The sequence below is a fragment of the Bufo gargarizans genome, chromosome 3, assembly GCF_014858855.1.
Source record: "Bufo gargarizans isolate SCDJY-AF-19 chromosome 3, ASM1485885v1, whole genome shotgun sequence".
Lineage (NCBI taxonomy): Eukaryota > Metazoa > Chordata > Amphibia > Anura > Bufonidae > Bufo > Bufo gargarizans.
Genome location: NC_058082.1, coordinates 489529906 through 489552382, shown reverse-complemented (window position 1 = coordinate 489552382; position 22477 = coordinate 489529906).

Genomic DNA, 22477 nt, shown 5'->3' with positions numbered 1-22477 from the left:
TCATGTCAGCAGAGAATCAGTCTGCATGTCATAGCAGAGAATCAGGCTTCATGTCAGCCACCACTGTAACAGTCCATTGTCATATATTTAGGCCCAGCACCCAGGCAGAGAAGAGAGAGGTCCCGTAACAGAGAATCTGTCTTCATGTCAGCAGAGAATCAGTCTGCATGTCATAGCAGAGAATCAGGCTTCACGTCAGCCACCACTGCAACAGTCCATTGTCATATATTTAGGCCCAGGCACCCAGCCAGAGGAGAGAGGTCCCGTAACAGAGAATCTGGCTTCATGTCAGCAGAGAATCAGTCTGCATGTCATAGAAGAGAATCAGGCTTCACGTCAGCCACCACTGCAACAGTCCATTGGCATATATTTAGTCCCAGGTACCCAGCCAGAGGAGAGAGGTCCCGTAACAGAGGATCTGGCTTCATGTCAGCAGAGAATCAGTCTGCATGTCATAGCAGAGAATCAGGCTTCACGTCAGCCACCACTGTAACAGTCCATTGTCATATATTTAGGCCCAGGCACCCAGCCAGAGGAGAGAGGTCCCGTAACAGAGAATCTGGCTTCATGTCAGCAGAGAATCAGTTTGCATGTCATAGCAGAGAATCAGGCTTCACGTCAGCCAACATTGGAACAGTCCATTGGCATATATTTAGGCCCCGGCACCCAGACAGAGGAGATGTTCATTCAACTTTGGGTTGCCCCGCAATATAATGGTAAAATGAAAATAAAAAGAGGATTGAATGAAGAAGTGCCCTGGAGTACAATAATATATGGTTAAGGGGAGGTAGTTAATGTCTAATCTGCACAAGGGATGGACAGGTCCTGTGGGATCCATGCCTGGTTCATTTTTATGAACGTCAGCTTGTCCACATTGGCTGTAGACAAGCGGCTGCGTTTGTCTGTAATGATGCCTCCTGCCGTGCTGAATACACGTTCAGACAAAACGCTGGCCGCCGGGCAGGCCAGCACCTCCAAGGCATAAAAGGCTAGCTCTGGCCACGTGGACAATTTGAAGACCCAGAAGTTGAATGGGGCCGAACCATCAGTCAGTATGTGGAGGGGTGTGCACACGTACTGTTCCACCATGTTAGTGAAATGTTGCCTCCTGCTAACACGTTGCGTATCAGGTGGTGGTGCAGTTAGTTGTGGCGTGTTGACAAAACTTTTCCACATCTCTGCCTTGCTAACCCTGCCCTCAGAGGAGCTGGCCGTGACACAGCTGCCTTGACGACCTCTTGCTCCTCCTCTGCCTTGGCCTTGGGCTTCCACTTGTTCCCCTGTGACATTTGGGAATGCTCTCAGTAGCGCGTCTACCAACGTGCGCTTGTACTCGCGCATCTTCCTATCACGCTCCAGTGAAGGAAGTAAGGTGGGCACATTGTCTTTGTAGCGTGGATCCAGCAGGGTGGCAACCCAGTAGTCCGCACACGTTAAAATGTGGGCAACTCTGCTGTCGTTGCGCAGGCACTGCAGCATGTAGTCGCTCATGTGTGCCAGGCTGCCCAGAGGTAAGGACAAGCTGTCCTCTGTGGGAGGCGTATCGTCATCGTCCTGCCTTTCCCCCCAGCCACGCACCAGTGATGGGCCCGAGCTGCGTTGGGTACCACCCCGCTGTGACCATGCTTCATCCTCATTCTCCTCCACCTCCTCCTCATCCTCGTCTTCCTCGTCCTCCAGTAGTGGGCCCTGGCTGGCCACATTTGTACCTGGCCTCTGCTGTTGCCAAAAACCTCCCTCTGAGTCACTTCGAAGAGACTGGCCTGAAATTGCTAAAAATTACCCCTCTTCCTCATCCTCCTCCTCCTGGGCCACCTCCTCTTCCATCATCGCCCTAAGTGTTTTCTCAAGGAGACATAGAAGTGGTATTGTAACGCTGATAACGGCGTCATCGCCACTGGCCATGTTGGTGGAGTACTCGAAACAGCGCAACAGGGCACACAGGTCTCGCATGGAGGCCCAGTCATTGGTGGTGAAGTGGTGCTGTTCCGTAGTGCGACAGACCCGTGCGTGCTGCAGCTGAAACTCCACTATGGCCTGCTGCTGCTCGCACAGTCTGTCCAGCATGTGCAAGGTGGAGTTCCACCTGGTGGGCACGTCGCATATGAGGCGGTGAGCGGGAAGGCCGAAGTTACGCTGTAGCGCAGACAGGCGAGCAGCGGCAGGATGTGAACGCCGGAAGCGCGAACAGACGGCCCGCACTTTATGCAGCAGCTCTGACATGTCGGGGTAGTTGTGAATGAACTTCTGCACCACCAAATTCAGCACATGCGCCAAGCAAGGGATGTGCTTCAAACCGGCTAGTCCCAGAGCTGCAACGAGATTTCGCCCATTATCACACACCACCAGGCCGGGCTTGGGGCTCACCGGCAGCAACCACTCGTCGGTCTGTTGTTCTATACCCCGCCACAACTCCTGTGCGGTGTGGGGCCTGTCCCCCATACATTTGAGTTTCATAATGGCCTGCTGACGTTTACCCCGGGCTGTGCTGAAGTTGGTGGTAAAGGTGTGTGGCTGACTGGATGAGCAGGTGGAAGAAGAGGAGGAGGAAGCCGAGAAGGACGAGGTGGCAACAGGAGGCAAAGAATGTTGCCCTGCGATCCTTGGCGGCGGAAGGACGTGCGCCAAACAGCTCTCCGCCTGGGGCCCAGCTGCCACTACATTTACCCAATGTGCAGTTAGGGAGATATAGCGTCCCTGGCCGTGCTTACTGGTCCACGTATCTGTGGTTAGGTGGACCTTGCCACAGATGGTTTTGAGCAGTGCACACTTGATTTTATCGGATACTTGGTTGTGCAGGGAAGGCACGGCTCTCTTGGAGAAGTAGTGCCGGCTGGGAACAACATACTGTGGGACAGCAAGCGACATGAGCTGTTTGAAGCTGTCTGTGTCCACCAGCCTAAATGACAGCATTTCATAGGCCAGTAGTTTAGAAATGCTGGCATTCAGGGCCAGGGATCGAGGGTGGCTAGGTGGGAATTTACGCTTTCTCTCAAATGTTTGTGAGATGGAGAGCTGAACGCTGCCGTGTGACATGGTTGAGATGCTTGGTGACGGAGGTGGTGGTGTTGGTGGTACATCCCCTGTTTGCTGGGTGGCAGGTGCCAACGTTCCTCCAGAGGCGGAGGAAGAGGCCGAGGCGGCAGCAGCAGAGGAGGCCGAGGCGGCAGCAGAAGAGGCCGAGGCGGCAGCAGCAGAATAGGTAGCAGGGGGAGCCTGAGTGACTTCCTTGTTTTTAAGGTGTTTACTCCACTGCAGTTTATGCTTTGCAAGCAGGTGCCTGGTCATGCAGGTTGTGCTAAGGTTCAGAACGTTAATGCCTCGCTTCAGGCTCTGATGGCACAGCGTGCAAACCACTCGGGTCTTGTCGTCAGCACATTGTTTGAAGAAGTGCCATGCCAGGGAACTCCTTGAAGCTGCCTTTGGGGTGCTTGGTCCCAGATGGCGGCGGTCAGTAGCAGGCGGAGTCTCTTGGCGGCGGGTGTTCTGCTTTTTACCACTGCTCCCTCTTTTGCTACGCTGTTGGCTCGGTCTCACCACTGCCTCTTCCTCCGAACTGTGAAAGTCAGTGGCACGACCTTCATTCCATGTGGGGTCTAGGACCTCATCGTCCCCTGCATCGTCTTCCACCCAGTCTTGATCCCTGACCTCCTGTTCAGTCTGCACACTGCAGAAAGACGCAGCAGTTGGCACCTGTGTTTCGTCATCATCAGAGACATGCTGAGGTGGTATTCCCATGTCCTCATCATCAGGAAACATAAGTGGTTGTGCGTCAGTGCATTCTATGTCTTCCACCGCTGGGGAAGGGCTGGGTGGATGCCCTTGGGAAACCCTGCCAGCGGAGTCTTCAAACAGCATAAGAGACTGCTGCATAACTTGAGGCTCAGACAGTTTCCTTGGTATGCATGGGGGTGATGTGACAGACTGATGGGCTTGGTTTTCAGGCGCCATCTGTGCGCTTTCTGCAGAAGACTGGGTGGGAGATAATGTGAACGTGCTGGATCCACTGTCGGCCACCCAATTGACTAATGCCTGTACCTGCTCAGGCCTTACCATCCTTAGAACGGCATTGGGCCCCACCAAATATCGCTGTAAATTATGGCGGCTACTGGGACCTGAGGTAGTTGGTACACTAGGACGTGTGGCTGTGGCAGAACGGCCACGTCCTCTCACAGCACCAGAGGGTCCACTAACACCACCACGACCATGTCCGCGTCCTTTACTAGATGTTTTCCTCATTGTTATCGTTCACCACAACAACAAAAATATTATTTGACCCAATGTATTGAATTCAAATTCAGGCCTTTTTTTAAAGACAACTAACACTATCTGGCTATCTATTTAGGTACCGTATTACACTAATACAGGCACAGCAGTAACCACAGATTTAGCTGACTATAAATTTGAGGCCTATTATTTAGGCGCTGGGTGACAGGTATAGGTTTACTGACAGAATTAGACTTGGAAATGCACAGTAGCGTGTGTGTGAAGTTATTCAGAATGACCCTATGTGCACCTTGAATCTGATATACCCTTTTAGGGATAAATTTAAAGTAGGCCTGATACAGCAGAAACCACTAAATTAGGAAATTGCTAAATTGGGAATTGTATTTCAACCCAGAACAAAAACTGTGCTTTGACGGACACTAAATAACTTGACCAGCCACACCAGTAACTACAGATTTAGCTGGATATAAATTTGAGGCCTATTATTTAGGAGCTAGGTGACAGGTATAGGTTTACATACAGAATTAGACTTGGAAATGCACAGTAGCGTGTGTGTGAAGTTATTCAGAATGACCCTATGTGCACCTTGAATCTGATATACCCTATTAGGGATAAATTTAAAGTAAGCCTGATACAGCAGAAACCACTAAATTAGGAAATTGCTAAATTGGGAATTGTATTTCAACCCAGAACAAAAACTGTGCTTTGACGGACACTATATAATTTGACCAGCCACACCAGTAACTACAGATTTAGCTGGATATAAATTTGAGGCCTATTATTTAGGCGCTGGGTGACAGGTATAGGTTTACATACAGAATTAGACTTGGAAATGCACAGTAGCGTGTGTGTGAAGTTATTCAGAATGACCCTATGTGCACCTTGAATCTGATATACCCTTTTAGGGATAAATTTAAAGTAGGCCTGATACAGCAGAAACCACTAAATTAGGAAATTGCTAAATTGGGAATTGTATTTCAACCCAGAACAAAAACTGTGCTTTGACGGACACTAAATAACTTGACCAGCCACACCAGTAACCACAGATTTAGCTGGATATAAATTTGAGGCCTAGTATTTAGGCGCTGGGTGACAGGTATAGGTTTACTGACAGAATTAGACTTGGAAATGCACAGTAGCGTGTGTGTGAAGTTATTCAGAATGACCCTATGTGCACCTTGAATCTGATATACCCTTTTAGGGATAAATTTAAAGTAGGCCTGATACAGCAGAAACCACTAAATTAGGAAATTGCTAAATTGGGAATTGTATTTCAACCCAGAACAAAAACTGTGCTTTGACGGACACTAAATAACTTGACCAGCCACAGCAGTAACGACAGATTTAGCTGGATATATATTTGAGGCATAGTATTTAGGCGCTGGGCGACAGGTATACGTTTTCTGACAGAATTAAACTGGGATATGCACAGTAGCGTGTTTATGAAGTTATTCAGAATGACCCTATCTGCACCTTGAATCTAATATACCCTTTTAGCGATAAATTTAAAGTAGGCCTGATACAGCAGAAACCACTAAATTAGGAAATTGCTAAATTGGGAATTGTATTTCAACCCAGAACAAAAAATGTGCTTTGACGGACACTAAATAACTTGACCAGCCACAGCAGTAACGACAGATTTAGCTGGATATAAATTTGAGGCCTAGTATTTAGGCGCTGGGTGACAGGTATACGTTTACTGACAGAATTAGACTGGGATATGGTCAAAAAATAACCACACTATTGATGGTTAAATGCACTTGGTGTGACAGCTTGACCAACCACACTATTGAGGTTGATATGCACTTGGTGACAGGCGCAGCCTGCTCCTGATGTAGTATATGGCCAAAAAATAACCAGACTATTGCTGGTTAAATGCACTTGGTGTGACAGCTTGACCCTGATGTAGGATTTAGCCAAAAAACAACCACACCATTGAGGGTTAAATGCACTTGGTGACAGCTTGCCCCTGATGTAGTATATGGCCAAAAAATAACCAGACTATTGCTGGTTAAATGCACTTGGTGTGACAGCTTCACCCTGATGTAGGATTTAGCCAAATAACAACCACACCATTGAGGGTTAACTGCACTTGGTGACAGGCTCAGCTTGCCCCTGATGTAGTATATGGCCAAAAAATAACCAGACTATTGCTGGTTAAATGCACTTGGTGTGACAGCTTCACCCTGATGTAGGATTTAGCCAAAAAACAACCACACCATTGAGGGTTAAATGCACTTAGTGGCAGCTTGTGCTGGCACACCACAAGACACAAAATGGCCGCCGATCACCCCAGAAAAAAGTGACTGAAAAACGCTCTGGGCAGCCTAAAAACAGTGAGCAATTCAATAGCAGCAGTTCAATCATCCACAGCTGCAGATCGATCTCTGAATGAAGTCTTTTGGAGGAGTTAATCACTGCCTAATCTCGCCCTAACGTGGCAGCTGCAACCTCTCCCTATGCTGATCAGAGCAGAGTGACGGGCGGCGCTATGTGACTCCAGCTTAAATAGAGGCTGGGTCACATGGTGCTCTAGCCAATCACAGCCATGCCAATAGTAGGCATGGCTGTGACGGCCTCTTGGGGCAAGTAGTATGATGCTTATTGATTGGCTGCTTTGCAGCCTTTCAAAAAGCGCAAAGAAAGCGACGAACACCGAACCCGAACCCGGACTTTTACGAAAAAATGTTCCGGTCCGTGTCACGGACACCCCAAAATTCGGTACGAACCCGAACTATACAGTTCGGGTTTGCTCATCCCTAGTCTTGGGCCTTCTTTGTTGCACCTTCCTCTTTATGATGCGCCAAATGTTCTCTATAGGTGAAAGATCTGGACTGCAGATTTGCCATTTCAGTACCCGGATCCTTCTCCTACGCAGCCATGATGTTGTGATTGATGCAGAATGTGGTCTGGCATTGTCTTGTTGAAAAATGCAGGGTCTTCCCTGAAAGAGATGACGTCTGGATGGGAACATATGTTGTTCTAGAACCTGAATATATTTTTCTGCATTGATGGTGCCTTTCCAGACATGCAAGCTGCCCATGCCACATGCACTCATGCAACCCCATACCATCAGAGATGCAGGCTTCTGAACTGAGCGTTGATTACAACTTGGGTTGTCCTTGTCCTCTTTGGTCCGGATGACATGGCGTCACAGATTTCCAAAAAGAACTTCGAATCGTGACTCGTCTGACCACAGAACAGTCTTCCATTTTGCCACACTCCATTTTAAATGATCCCTGGCCCAGTGAAAACGCCTGAGCTTGTGGATCTTGCTTAGAAATAGCTTCTTCCTTGCACTGTAGAGTTTCAGATGGCAATGGCGGATGGCACGGTGGATTGTGTTCACTGACAATGGTTTCTGGAAGTATTCCTGAGCCCATTCTGTGATTTCCTTTACAGTAGCATTCCTGTTTGTGGTGCAGTGTCGTTTAAGGGCCCGGAGATCACGGGCATCCAGTATGGTTTTACGGCCTTGACCCTTACGCACAGAGATTGTTCCAGATTCTCTGAATCTTCGGATGATGTTATGCACAGTTGATGATGATAGATGCAAAGTCTTCGCAATTTTTCGCTGGGTAACACCTTTCTGATATTGCGCCACTATCTTTCTGCGCAACATTGTGGGAATTGATGATCCTCTACCCATCTTGGCTTCTGAGAGACACTGCCACTCTGAGAAGCTCTTTTTATACCCAAGCATGTTGCCAATTGACCTAATTAGTGTTAATTGGTCTTCCAGCTCTTCGTTATGCTCAAATTTACTTTTTCCAGCCTCTTATTGCTACTTGTCCCAACTTTTTGGGGATTTGTTGACACCGTGAAAATTAGAATCAATGTATTTTTCCTTTAAAATGATACATTTACTCGGATTAAACGTTTGATCTGTCATCTACGTTCTATTACAAATAAAATATTGACATTTGCCATCTCCACATCATTGCATTCAGTTTTTATTCACAATTTGTATAGTGTCCCAACTTTTTTGGAATCCGGTTTGTAAATAAACATCCGACTGACTTGATCCCAAACTAAGGAGCATATGGGTAAGCCCTATAAAACCCCTAGAGCTCTCCCTGACTGCTATGAAGATTCACACTGAAGGCTTCTGAAGGCATCAAAACTATGAATTAACACATGTGGAATTATATACATAAAAAGTGTGAAACAACTGAAAATATGTCATATTCTAGGTTCTTCAAAGTAGCCACCTTTTGCTTTGATTACTGCTTTGCACACTCTTGGCATTCTCTTGATGAGCTTCAAGAGGTAGTCACCTGAAATGGTTTTCACTTCACAGGTGTGTCCTGTCAGGTTTAATAAGAATTGATAAGAATTTTTTGCCTTATAAATCGGGTTGGGACCATCAGTTGCGTTGTGGAGAATTCAGGTGGATACACAGCTGATAGTCCTACTGAATAGACTGTTAGAATTTGTATTATGGCAAGAAAAAAGCAGCTAAGTAAAGAAAAACGAGTGGCCATCATTACTTTAAGAAATGAAGATCAGTGAGTCCGAAAAATTGGGAAAACATTGAAAGTGTCCCCAAGTGCTGTCACAAAAACCATCAAGCGCTACAAATAAACTGGCTTACATGCGGACCGCCCCAGGAAAGGAAGACCAAGAGTCACCTCTGCTGCGGAGGATAAGTTCATCCGAGTCACCAGCCTCAGAAATCGCAGGTTAACAGCAGCTCAGATTAGAGACCAGGTCAATGCCACACAGAGTTCTAGCAGCAGACACATCTCTAGAACAACTGTTAAGAGGAGACTGTGTGAATCAGGCCTTCATGGTAGAATATCTGCTAGGAAACCACTACTAAGGACAGGTAACAAGCAGAAGAGACTTGTTTGGGCTAAAGAACACAAGGAATGGACATTAGACCAGTGGAAATCTGTGCTTTGGTCTGATGAGTCCAAATTTGAGATCTTTGGTTTCAACCACCGTGTCTTTGTGCGACGCAGAAAAGGTGAACGGATGGACTCTACATGCCTGGTTCCCACCGTGAAGCATGGGGGAGGATCTGTGATGGTGTAGGGGTGCTGAACCAGCATGGCTACCACAGCATCTTACAGCGGTATGCTATTCCATCCTAGAATATGACATATTTTCAGTTGTTTCACACTTTTTTATGTATATAATTCCACATGTGTTAATTCATAGTTTTGATGCCTTCAGTGTGAATCTACAATTTTCATAGTCATGAAAATAAAGAAAACTCTTTGAACGAGAAGGTGTGTCCAAACTTTTGGTCTGTACTGTATATATATATATATATATATATATATATAAAATATTGTAGGAAGGAACAAGGGGTCGTCATGGATGGTCGGTACATGTCACCGAGGTTCCTGGCCTCGGTAAAGTAAAAGCAGTTTTTTCTCAAAGTGTCAGTTTGCAGTCTGACACTTCAGCTGTGTTAGTATTAGCAGCAAAGCTAACCCGGGACGGCTCTTATTGGGAGTAGTCAAAGTTATGGGTGGATGGCTACTCCCCACGTTCCAGGCCGGGTCTTGGTTTGGGACATAAAACACAGGCAGCACTGTCGGGTAGTGTGGATGACTTCTCTCTGACAGTGGAGCGCTACCAGTCTCTGTGTTGGAGCTGTGGAGATCTCTGTGATGAGGTCTGAAGACCGTTTGTCAGGCGAGCAGGCCGCCTAACAGCCTGCAAATTGACTTTCCTAGGCTGAGCATTCAGCCGGGTGTGAACTGACACCCAGGATACCAGGTGAACGTTATTTTGTTTTTTCTGTGTGTGAACAAGCACCAAGCCTGAAAAGGGACTGTTGTGTTATGTTATGAGTGTGAATAAACACTGAAGATTGATTTAAAAACTGGTCCGTTGCCTCTATACTGCGTCCACTAACCTGCCTGCCAGAGCGAATCTCCACATTTGGTGGCTTGGAGCTGGCACAAGCAGAAAGGCTGGCCTGAAGGCTGAAAAGTTTTTGTTTTTCTGGGCACAGGTGTATGTCTTATATCAAGCCGACAAGGTTACGACCCGTGTCCCCTGACAAAATGGAGGCCCTTGTGGAAGCTAACTTGCAGCAGCGGGAGGCTAACAAGCAGCTGCAGGAAACCAACCAGCTGCTATTACAGCATGTGATGGCGTTACAAGTGGCAGGAGCGTCCCAGAAAGTCCACGATGCCCGGAAAGCTGTCCGCCCAGCGATCCCTAAGATTACCCCCTCGGACGACGTTGAAACCTATCTGGCGGTATTCGAAAAGGTGGCCATGATGGAGAAGTTACCCTGAGTCGAATGGGCTGAGGTCATCGCTCCATTCCTGGCGTCTGGACCCCAGCAGGTGTTTTTAGACCTACCAGATGATCAAGCGGCCGACTACCTCACTGTAAAAGGTGAGATTCTGTCAAGACTGGGGGGTGAATATATTTGTCCGGGCCCAGCGGATGCGTCAGTGGGAATTTAACCCGGCTGAACTGGAGTATTATGATCTACTACACCGGTTGCAAAAATGGCTGCAGCCTGACGTACTGAGTCCCACTGCTATGCTGGACCGTCTGTTGGAGGGTTCTGGAGGGCTTTGCCGTACCCTCTCCAGCACTGGATAGGCCAGGCGTCTCCTGGTAATGCCCTAGAGATGGTCAATCTGGTGGAGCGCTATGAGGCCACCATAAATCTACAGGGGGTTCTGTTGGGGGGGGGCAGTTAAACCCCGGAAGTCTCCACCCTCAACCAGGCGGCTAAGACCAGCAAAACCCGCTTAGGATATACTCCCTACAGATCCAGCTCTGATGGTCTGTTGGCGGTGTCAAGAAGAGCCTGGTCACATAGAGGGGCCGACTGTCCCCATCGGGAAGAACCCATGGACACTAACTATGGCTACTGCCCCTCAATGTATGCCAGGATGTTGTGTGCAACCGATACCCCCGAGACAATAGTCACCTGTTTCAGGTGCAAGTGGGAGATACGCTGGCGGTGGCGCTGCTGGATTCAGGGAGCCTGGTGTCCCTGGTAAGAGCTGCCCTGGTGCGGCCTGCCAAATATACTGGCCGAAAAGTCGGCATTGTGTGCATCCATGGAGACTTAAAGGACTATTCCACCGCCTTGGTGTCTCCATCAACGGTGGCCGGCATGTGGACTAATGTGGTGGCCGTCGCTACAAAGTTACATTATGAACTAATAATTGGGAGAGACTTCCCCGGTTTCCCGTCACTATGGCCTAAGGCGAGAGTCACAAATACCCATGAGACTGTGATAACCCTAGCAGAGTTACCCGGCTCAGGGGGAGACCAGAACCCTAGGAACCTGAGACCGAAGGGCCAGCGGTAGTGGTGACCGCCACTTCGGTGGAAGAGGGGGAGACAACCCCGCTAAGTGTGATGGGGGAAGACGTGGAGGACTTGCCGCCAGGTCCGGAGTTGGCAGACCTTAACGTCTCCGGAGACATTTTTGGTACAGCACAGTGCCAGGACCCGACTCTATCTCGAGCCTGGGAAAATTTGGTAGCAGTTGAGGGTGAGCCGCAACAATCGGGGGCCAAGTCTATGTTTCCCCATTTTGTGGTTTAACAGGAGATGCTGTACCAAGTAAATCAACTGCGGGGTGAGCATTTTGAATAGTTGGTGGTGACCAACGCATATCGCAAGCTCGTGTTGTACTTAGCCCACCAAAATATTCTTGGGGGACATCTAGGTCAACAGAAAACGCAGGACCGGATTCTACAGCGGTTTTACTGGCCCAGTGTGTTCAGTGAGGTGGAAGAGTACTGCAAGTCTTGCCCAACCTGCCAGATAACCAGCCCCCAGCCACATTTATGTAATGCCCTGGTCTTTCTCCCGATTACTGAGGTTCCATTCGAGCGGATCGCTATGGATTTCATAGGCCCAGTACCGAAGTCAGCTAGAGGGCACCAACACATCTTGGTAGTCCTGGACTATTACACTCGGTACCCGGAGGAGGAGCCGCTGCGACATACCTCCGCCAAACTCATAGCCAAAGAGTTAATGGAGATGTTTTCCCGAATGGGCCTACCTAAAGAGATTGGCCTCAACCTGTCACTACTCGGCAAATAAAGTCGTTCCTGGGAATGGTGGGATACTATATGAGATTTGTCCCCCACTTTGCTTCAGTGGCTGCACCATTGACAGGCCTTTTGAAGGGACGCAAGTCAGTGGCGGTCCGCTGGGATGAGCAGGTGGAAAAGGATTTTATCTGCTTTGAAGTCAGGCCTGTGTGGGTCCCCGGTTTTGGTGACGCCCGACTTAAAAAGGGAGTTTATAGTGCAGACCGATGCCTCCAAGGTAGGTCTCGGTGCTGTACTGTCTCAGGAAGACAACGGAAGCTTACCCCTGCCGAGACCAGGTATAGTATAGTGGAAAGAGAGTGCCTGGCTATCAAGTAGGCACTCGAGTCTCTCCGCTATTATTTGTTGGGGAGAATGTTTTGTCTGGTGTCCAACCACTCCCCTCTCAAATGGATGAGCCAGGCCAAGGACAGAAATGCTTGGGTCACCCAATGGTTTCTGTCTTTGCAAAATTTCAAGTTTTTGGTGGAACACAGGGCAGGCCGTGGATTCCCTATCCCGGGTACACTGTTTAATGGGTGTCCACCCCCTCAGGGTTGAGCAAAGTGGGGAGGCATGTAGGAAGGAACAAGGGGTCATCATTGATGGTCGGTACGTTTCACCAAGTTTCCTGGCCTCGGTGAGGTAAAAGCAGTTTTTTCTCAAAGTGTCAGTTTGCAGATTGCAGTCTGACACTTCAGCTGTGTTAGTATTAGCTGCAAAGCTAACCTGGGATGGCTCTTATTGGGTGGGTGGCTACTCCCCAAGTTCCAGGCCGGGTCTTGGTTTGGGATATAAAACACAGGCAGCACTGTCAGGTGGTGTGGATGACTCCTCTCTGACAGTGGAGCGCTGCCAGTCTCTGTGTTGGAGCTGTGGAGATCTCTGCGCTGAGGTCTGAAGACCGTGTGTCAGGTGAGCAGGCCGCCTTACAGCCTGCAAGTGGACTTTCTGAGACTGAGCATTCAGCCGGGTGTAAACACACACCCAGAATACCAGGTGAACATTATTTTGTTTTTTCTGTGTGTGAACAAGCACCAAGCCTGAAAAGGGACTGTTGTGTTATGTTATGAGTGTGTATAAAAACTGAAGAATGATTTAAAACCTGGTCCATTGCCTCTATACTGCATCCGCTAACCTGCCTACCAGAGCGAATCCCCACAATATATATATATATATATATATATATATCACATCCTAAGATAATAATAAAGTACAAGTTCAGTAGCGGTGTGCTAGACAATAATGGACGTCCACTGACCAACAGTTACGGCCCACTGACCGTCAGTAATGGAGGTACACTACCAGATGCCTAATGACAGATGCTCACTGACTGTCAGTAACGGACAGACCCTAACTGACTCCTAATGACAGATTCTCACTTACCATTAGTAATGGACATACACTAATGGACGCCTAATGATACATGCTCTCTGGCCGTCAGTAATAGATCGACTGTAACGGATGCTTAGTAACAGATGCCCACTGACTGACAGTAACAGTGTATAATGGCTATCACGTGATCAGAGATTGCTTGTCACGGTCTCTGATCATTGCTCCAGACCCTGAGCTACCTCCAGTAGCTGCAGGCACAGAGCTCCAGTGCTTCCTTTTATTGGTGGTCACTGAGGGATTAAACTACTAAAAAGATAATTTCATAGTTTTTCTTCTTCATCTCAGTGTATGTCAATTTCCTACTGATAGCATCATATACTGTACTACATACAAATACAGTATATTATAATAGTGGTCAGAGGATCCCATGTCAAAGTTCATTAGTGGGACTAATAAATAATAAAAATAATGAAATAAAGTTTTAGTATTTTTTTTTTTTTTAAAAGAACAATTTCTGTTTCAAAAATGCTTTTCAAAAAGAAACAACATTGCAAAAGTACAATTCCCTAAACATATTTGGTAACACCGCATCTGTAATGATCTGCAGTATACATGCCATACATGCCATGAATGCCATCAAAAATGTCAGAATTGCTGTTTTTGTTTATTTGCCACCAAGAAAAACCTGAATAAAATCTATCAAAAAGTGTTATGTACAAGCTGCCAGAATTGCATCATCGATCCTCCTGGAGGAGGCACAGATACAAATATATCAGGACTTATCTCCATCTACTCTGCAAAAAAGGCGATTTTTAAGGCCTCTTACTGCATTACTTAAAGAAAAGAAGATCCTATACAGGTGGTCTTTCCCATTTGGGCTGTCTTTTCTAGTTGCTGGAAAAAGGATCATGATATCCTCCTTCTCAGATTTATCAGAAGCCTATACAGTTTTGGACTCTCCCCCTCTAAACATACCAGACTGGGACAAAGTTCAAGATATCACAGCTCTACCAGCTTTACCTGTCCCCCAGCCATGGGAGAATACAGCAACGCCGAAAAAATTGAGATCCAAGAGGTCCAAAGAAGTATCAACGCCAAAGAAGTCCCACTACTCCCAGGATGGTTCCTGAATTCCTGGTGTCTTTTCTTCCTCTGTATATTTTTTGACATAATAGAACCTTACGTCTTATCTTTTGTTTCACCCTAATTTTTCGGGTGAACCTCAGATAAAGATATATTTGTGTTTCTCTTATATGTAGCTTTTTTGCCTATGTCCTCTATCCTCCTATCGTCCTGTCAGTCCTTCACTCTTCGTAATTCCCTATTGTGCCCTTAAATACTGTTAATTCATTTTTGCTCTACTGTCACCTTCCTTTTATAACCTTGATCTAAAATTATATCTCTTATGATATTATGTTTTATTTTACATGCCTGTTCCCTCCCTGATGCAGGTTACTAGTGAACTTGTTTCACTCTCCCCCTACCCCATTTGATAGTTGCTGTACGTGTGACTTCTTATGTGGATGTTTTACCACTCAGTGTGGTCTCAAGTTTCTGTTCTTCTGTTATTATGGTATAATTTTGGGTCCTCAGATCTTATCAAGCTCAATATGCATGGCTATGCTACTTATCTTACTATAGTCAAGAAATGTCTGAACTAGTAGTAGTATCTTATAATGTGAAAGGGTTGAGATCCCCTCTAAACGCAGCCAAATTTTTTCTCTCCTTTGGAAAGAAAAAAGTACAGTGATTTTCCTGCAAGAAACTCACTTCAAGCAAAATAACTTCCCAGATCTTTCGTTCTCTAAGTACCCCACTTGGTATCATTGTGGGGCGGATGGTGCGGCATCTAGGGGGGTCAGCATTAGTTTCAGGCGAAATACCCCAATCACCTATCTAAGCCATCTCCAAGACCCTGATGGTCGTTACATCATGTTAAAAGGGAAAATCGGACAAACCTTATATACTTTTGTTAATGCCTACGCCCCTAATGCTGACCAAACTAGATGGATTGCCAGCCTTTTGTCCCTAGTTGAGGAGCAGAGTGAGGGTATACTAATATTAGCAGGCGATTTGAATATGCCCTTTAACCCCCTTTTAGATACGTCTTCAAAAAAATCAGCTCTTCCCTCTAAGGCAATCAGAGCTACTCTGGCTAGAATGTTCAATCTTGGTCTAATTGATGTGTGGAGAAGCCTCAATCCTAACAGCATTGACTATTCTTTTTTTCTGCAGCCAACAACTCATATAGCAGAATTGACTATATATTGATTTCCAAAGAGCATCTGCAACTTTGCACTTCGGCGACAATAGGATCCATGACGCTGTCAGACCATTCACCAGTCTTTTGCTCCATCTGTCCTTCACATGGATTGGGTAAGAAATCTGGCTGGAGGTTCAACGAGTCCATCTTGGATAATGCCACCCATAAAAATAAAATAATGTCTCTTTTAAAAGAATACTTCCAAATTAACCATACTTCTGACACTTCCCCGAATACCCTATGGGATGCCCACAAAGCTTATATAAGAGGCCAACTGATAAGTCTCTGCTCTTATTTGAAAAAAGAGTCCGACAAAAAAATAAATTCCCTTCTCAAGATTAATACTCTAGAGAAATCTCACAAAATTTCCTTGCTACAACTCCACTTATCTGAACTACTCTTACTTAAAACAGAACTAAAAAATTTGCTAAATGAACGCTCTGCGAAGTTCTTCTTAAGTTCATAGCAAAAAAAATTCGCTCATGGCGATAAAGCAACAAAGTTTCAAATGCAGAGAATTAAACGTAGAAAAATGAAAAGCTTTATACACAAAATAACCTCTTCATCAGGTTCATTGTTGCTCAAAACAGAAGAAATCGCAGAACAGTTCAAGCTATATTACGAGTCCCTGTATAACCTTCCCCCATCTCATCTTCCTAACCCCGGATTGGATAGGATACAAAATATCTCCTCCTTCCTTAGCTCACTCCATCTCCCAACTCTCTCAGATAGCCAGCACGACCAGCTGGCTGCCCCATTTACCATATCTGACATTCAAGAGGCACTGAATTCATCTCCAGTTGGGAAAAGCCCAGGCCCAGACGGCTTACCTCTGTCTTATTATAGAGCTTATTCTGATATTTTGTTTCCCCACCTACTCCCAATATGTAATAATGCTCTACATAACACCCCTGTAACATCCGACATGTCTAGAGCTACAATTACAATCATCCCCAAACCGGGCAAAGATTACTCACTATGCTCAAACTATCGTCCTATATCTTTGCTTAACACCAACCTTAAATTATTGGCTAAAATGTTGGCTACTAGACTACAAAAATTACTCCCCTCCCTAATTCATCCAGACCAAGTCGGATTTGTTAAAGGAAGAGAGGGTAAGGATAACGTTATTAAAATTCTAAATGCCTTGTACTTCTCCTCTTTCAAAAAAATACCTATAGTTCTCCTGGGTACTGATGCTGAGAAGGCGTTTGACAGAATAGATTGGCTATATATTAGTCTTACGCTAGCCAAATTCAATATTCCTGTTCAATTCTCGGACGCAATCAAGGCTATGTACCACTCCTCCTCGGCATCAGTACTAGTTAATTACACCTTATCTCCCTGGTTCTGCATACGAAACGGCACAAGACAGGGCTGCCCCCTTTCCCCGCTCATTTTTGTACTAGTTATGGAAACGCTTTTACAGGCCCTGAGACAGCAAACGGATATTATGGGACTCAGAGTGGGCGAGCAAGAAATCAAGCTGGCCGCATTCGCTGATGATCTCTTAATCTGCACAACTAACCCGAAAAAGTCCCTTCCTGCTATTCTATCCTTATTAGATTTATTCGGTTCACTTTCCAACTTTAAAGTAAACCCTGCTAAATCGCAACTTATTCATAGTGGTTTCCCTCCTTCAACAATCAGGTCTCTCAAGCTCCACTCTCCCTTTGACTGATCCACACAATTGTTAACGTATCTAGGTGTGAAAATCTCCCCTAACACTACAGACTTATACAAACTAAATTTTATCTCACTTTTACACTCGGTTATTGCTCAGATGGACTCGTTGGACCTCCCTTACCTGTCATGGTTTGGCAGGAAGAACATGGTATCAGCCTTGATTCTACCAAAATTATCTTATGTCATGCAGGCTCTACCTATCAAAATCCCGAAATCCTTCTTTAACAGATTTAACAAAGCAGTCCGTAAATTTATTTGGAAGGGACTTCGGCCTAGAATTTCATTCGACACTTTCACCAAACCAAAGCAGCTAGGAGGTATTAGTCTCCCAGATCCTGAAATATATATGAAGGCCATACATCTAGCCAGAGTGGTTGATTGGATTAGAGCCCCCCCCCCCCCATAAATTTTGGGTTCATATGAAAGGTAACTTTCTTCCCTCCACTCCCAGGGCTATTTTGCTTGCCGGAAAACCCTTCCCCCCCATCTCACCAAATCCAAAATCCTATGATAAGATGTTCGCTTGCAGTTTGGGAATGGTTCTCCTCTCATAATAAAATACTTACTACACCTTCATCACTCCTGACTCTAAAAGATGTCATCGAATTAGCACCTTTGGATCTAAAAGAGACATGTAACCCTGTGATCAGGCACTCTAATTTACTCATCTCTGAAATTCTAAAAGAGAATGGTAATATTCCTCCTCTTCCACTCCTTTTTAAAAGCCTAAAAGAGTCTATGTCTCTTTCCTTTATACACAAATTTATTGTATCTGAAATGTCTTCTGCTAAGAGCCTTCCTCAGATGCCACCTATATCCCCTTGGTTTGATGAATTAATTGGGTCTAAACAAGCGCCTCAAAGACTAATCTCATTCTTGTATAAAAAGTCCCCAGTTACTGATTTCAAACCAGCAATAGTGAGTGTCTGGGAAAAGGATCTCAACCGTTCCCTGACTCCCACTGAAATTAAAGTTATGTTTTCTGTTACTCATAAAATTTTGAGATGCGTCCGTATCCAAGAAAATGGGTATAAAATCATGATGCAGTGGTACAAAACACCAGAAAATATTGCGCAATACTTTCCTAACGTTTCCAATACTTGCTGGAGATGCAAATCCTCCAAAGGCACTTTCTATCACATATGGTGGGATTGCCCAATTATTCAGAGTTGGTGGCGTTCTATAATAAACAAATGTAATAAAATCTGTGGTACTTCTCTTGTATGCTCTCCAGAATTGACCCTCCTTAGTTTGGGGCTGGATAGGATTAGCAGGAAAGTCAGGTCCTTATTACTTATTCTTTTAGCTGCAGCTAGAATTTTAGTTGCTGCCGCTTGGCTATCCTCGGAGGCTCCAGAAGAAGCTAAATGGACCCAAAAAGTGGATCAAATATATAGATTAGAAGAACTCTCCCATTGGGAAACCCGCACTCGAATTACCTTCTTAGATATATGGGCTCCTTGGAGGGTATTTAGGGCCTTCCTTTGAAACTTATCTTTCCCGCTTCCTTTCCCCCCAACTACCTTCTCACCCTTTCTTTTGTGTATAGGACATATTCTTGGCTTACTATCATAATTTGTTGCTGCATCCTATGAGCTATAACATGCACCTAGCCTGATTTATACCATTTGTTTTGTTGTTTTCCTTAATTTCCCCTTTCCCTTTATGTTAATTTATGGTCATTGATATTTGACTGGAAATGTTATGCTGCACTGGTATGATTTAATACCACATACTTTCATTTTGTTCCTCTTATACTTGTACTATCTTACTGCCATTGTATTCTTTTTGTTATTATTTAAAAAACAATAAAAATTGTTAATACAAAAAAAAAAAAGTGTTATGTACCGCAGAGTGGTACTATTGAAAACTATGACAATGAAGGCATTGCTGTTTTTTCTCTATCCCCTAAAAACTGTTAATAAAAGTAAATCAATGAGTTACAGTATATGTAACCTAAAATTTTGCCATTAAAAATGACAACTTGTCCTGCAAAAAAAAGCCCCCATACCGCTACATTGATGGAAAAATAAAAAAGTTATAGCTTCTTGGACTACCACAATGAAAGCATAAAAAAAAGCTTGCCAAAAAAAAGCTAGCCCAAAACATGAGTTAGGACTATCAAATTAAGATTAACAGAAAGTAAACCTTGACAGTAACCCAAAGCAAAGCAATAGATCCACCAATGAATACAATAGTAGATAAATGGAGAGTTCTTGAAAGTCACATTCTGGATCTAAATCCCATTGTGATGCTGTGGAGAGACTTGAAATGAGTTGTGCATGTAAAAAGGCCTGAAAATAAATCCATCCAAATTTTAGATATGGTTACATAACATAGCATCATAGCACACAACAGTTAAGCAAATGAATGGTAGAGTGTACCGTATCTGTTTATTCAGATAAGTAAAATAGGCAATATTCCCAGTAAACCTTTTGCAGAGCTGTGATAAATTTTAAGCATCCAGTGCCACTACTGTCGCACAATTGCACAGGTATACAAGTTGCTGATTTCATGTATGTTTCAAGCACTTCCAAATTGTGCAATGATTTCTTCTACTCTTAAAGGATGTTTTTTTACAACTCTGTTGTGCTCCACGTATTCTTTTTTTTTAATAGGCTAAATCCATCACCTGTACAAATCCGTATCTGAACATAACACAACAGCCTCCCTGTCACGCACAGAGATTACAGATTGTGTAATCTCTCTGCCAGGAGGCTTTCAATGCTGAGCTGAGCATCACTGTATTGTGATTAGTTATTGTCTGCAGATGCCTAAAACCCTATGTCCAATAGTTTACTCAGATTTTTTTTTATATTTTTCATCTGAAATGCATTTAAGGTAGCTGTGTTCCATTGATATAGAGTTATAATCTTTTTAGTAAATAGAAAATACAGTCAAGTGTATACTAATATCAATAATTCAAATGTTGGGCAGCATGGTGGCTAGCACTGGTGTATTGCAGCGCTGGGATCCTAGGTTCGAATCTGACCAAGGACAAGATTTGCATGGAGTTTGTTCTCCCTGTGTTTGTGTGGGTTTCCTCCTGGTACTCTAGTTTCCTCCCACACTCCAAAGACATACTGATAGGGAACTGTGATTGTGAGCCCCATTGGGGATAGCTTGATGCTAATGTTTGTAAAGCACTGTGGAATATGTCAGCATTATAAAATAACTGTTAAAAGGTCTATTGTATAGAGAAGATTGGCTTTGCCACATGTTGATGTACCCTCTCTGGCAGTGGTGCTCTACAATTTCTTTAATGATCTTTCTCTATATAAAGTTTAAAAGTTACAGGTCATATTGACAGTTGTGCTATACTAGAACACATCTGGTTATCACATACTTTATGTGTGCTTCTGAAAGATTATGGGTCCATGCACACCTTTTCATCCACATTAGTGTTGTGTGTCTATAGACTAGACTATACACAGCAAATTACCTTTTTTTGCTTCCGATATTATACAGAAGGATGTGAAGTGGGATTTAGGGTATTGGCTAAAGCCCCCTGACTAGATACCGCAAAGACGTGCTGAAAGTAAATGGGTTTTATCCCGAATCTAACCAGGAATCACAAGACAAATAATTTCTGTACTCATCAACAGTGGTTTGGAAACCCACTGCAGAGGTGCAAGTAGAGTACATGAATATATCTTCTCACTCCAGCAAAATAGATGCCCATAGAGTAGATAGGGCAACATAAGTTATCTGGCAGTTCACACAGATCTCACCATCAATGTTATTTCAAGCATGGTCACTGCTCACATTGGGTCAACCCAGTACACAACAGTCCTTGAGGAAGATTGCTCCACATGGGTGATTCTGGACACAGCACAGGTTAGTTGGTGCACTAGGTTGGTAAATAACTCCACATTAAGTTATCTGTTATCTGTTCTTAAATTGATACATCTTGTTTGGGGATCAGCAAAGTCCTTGTTCCACAAAGAGGAGTTTTAAATATATCTCCAGTTTTTGGTAATAAGGTACTTCATGATAAGAGCAATATGCATATTAGTTAAAAGCTGGGATATGAAGGATGAGTCAGTTATATAGAGTAGACAACTTAAATCCTTCCCGAAATTAAGGGAAGAATTTGGTTTAAGGGTGAGTGCAGGTGTAGATACCTGCAACTCAAACATGTGGTCTCCAAGGTTCTCCTGTCATGTTTCCCATTTTGGTTCCACTGAAGAATCAAAGGGATTAACTTCTTGCATCTATATCTATTCTATATTAGTTATATACAATGTGGGGAATCGGAAATGTAGGGCAGTAGCACATTTGAAAAAAAGAATTGGGGATTATCACGGAAAATAGTTGGATATATATATATATATATATATATATATATTCTGTAAAACTTTGAAAATCTCAACTACAGCTGCTGTAGGAATTACACAGTGGTTTTATATTATTCATAGACTGTATATTACACCTGTTGAAATAAGAAAGTTTGCTAGTAGCAAAGATGATAGATGCTCAAAATATAAAGTCTTGACAGGAAATGTTCTGCATTTGTTATGGAGCAGTATTTAATGTCAATCTTTTTGGAAAGATGATTTAGAAGTTATAAAAATAAATATAGAGTGTTGTTACTCAATGCTTCCTGACTACACGCATCTTAGTAGATCTTAGTAGTCAAAAGGGAAAATAATTGAAACTAATGAAAATGTTATCTCAAAATAACTGTTTTATGCAAGAAAGGTAATGGCAACAAAATGTTTACCTCGTATGTATTTATGGATACAATACTCTAAATAAGCCATTCAAATTGAGAGGATTAAATGGTTAAAATAAAATATCTACTTCACAAAGATAATGGTTGGAAGGAGTGTTTTGAAATGAATAATAGGAATAATGAAAAAATATTTTTTCCCTTTTTGCTGTGCCGCTAATCAAGAATGGGAGATGTTATTGCTGTTATATTTATAATAGAGATGAG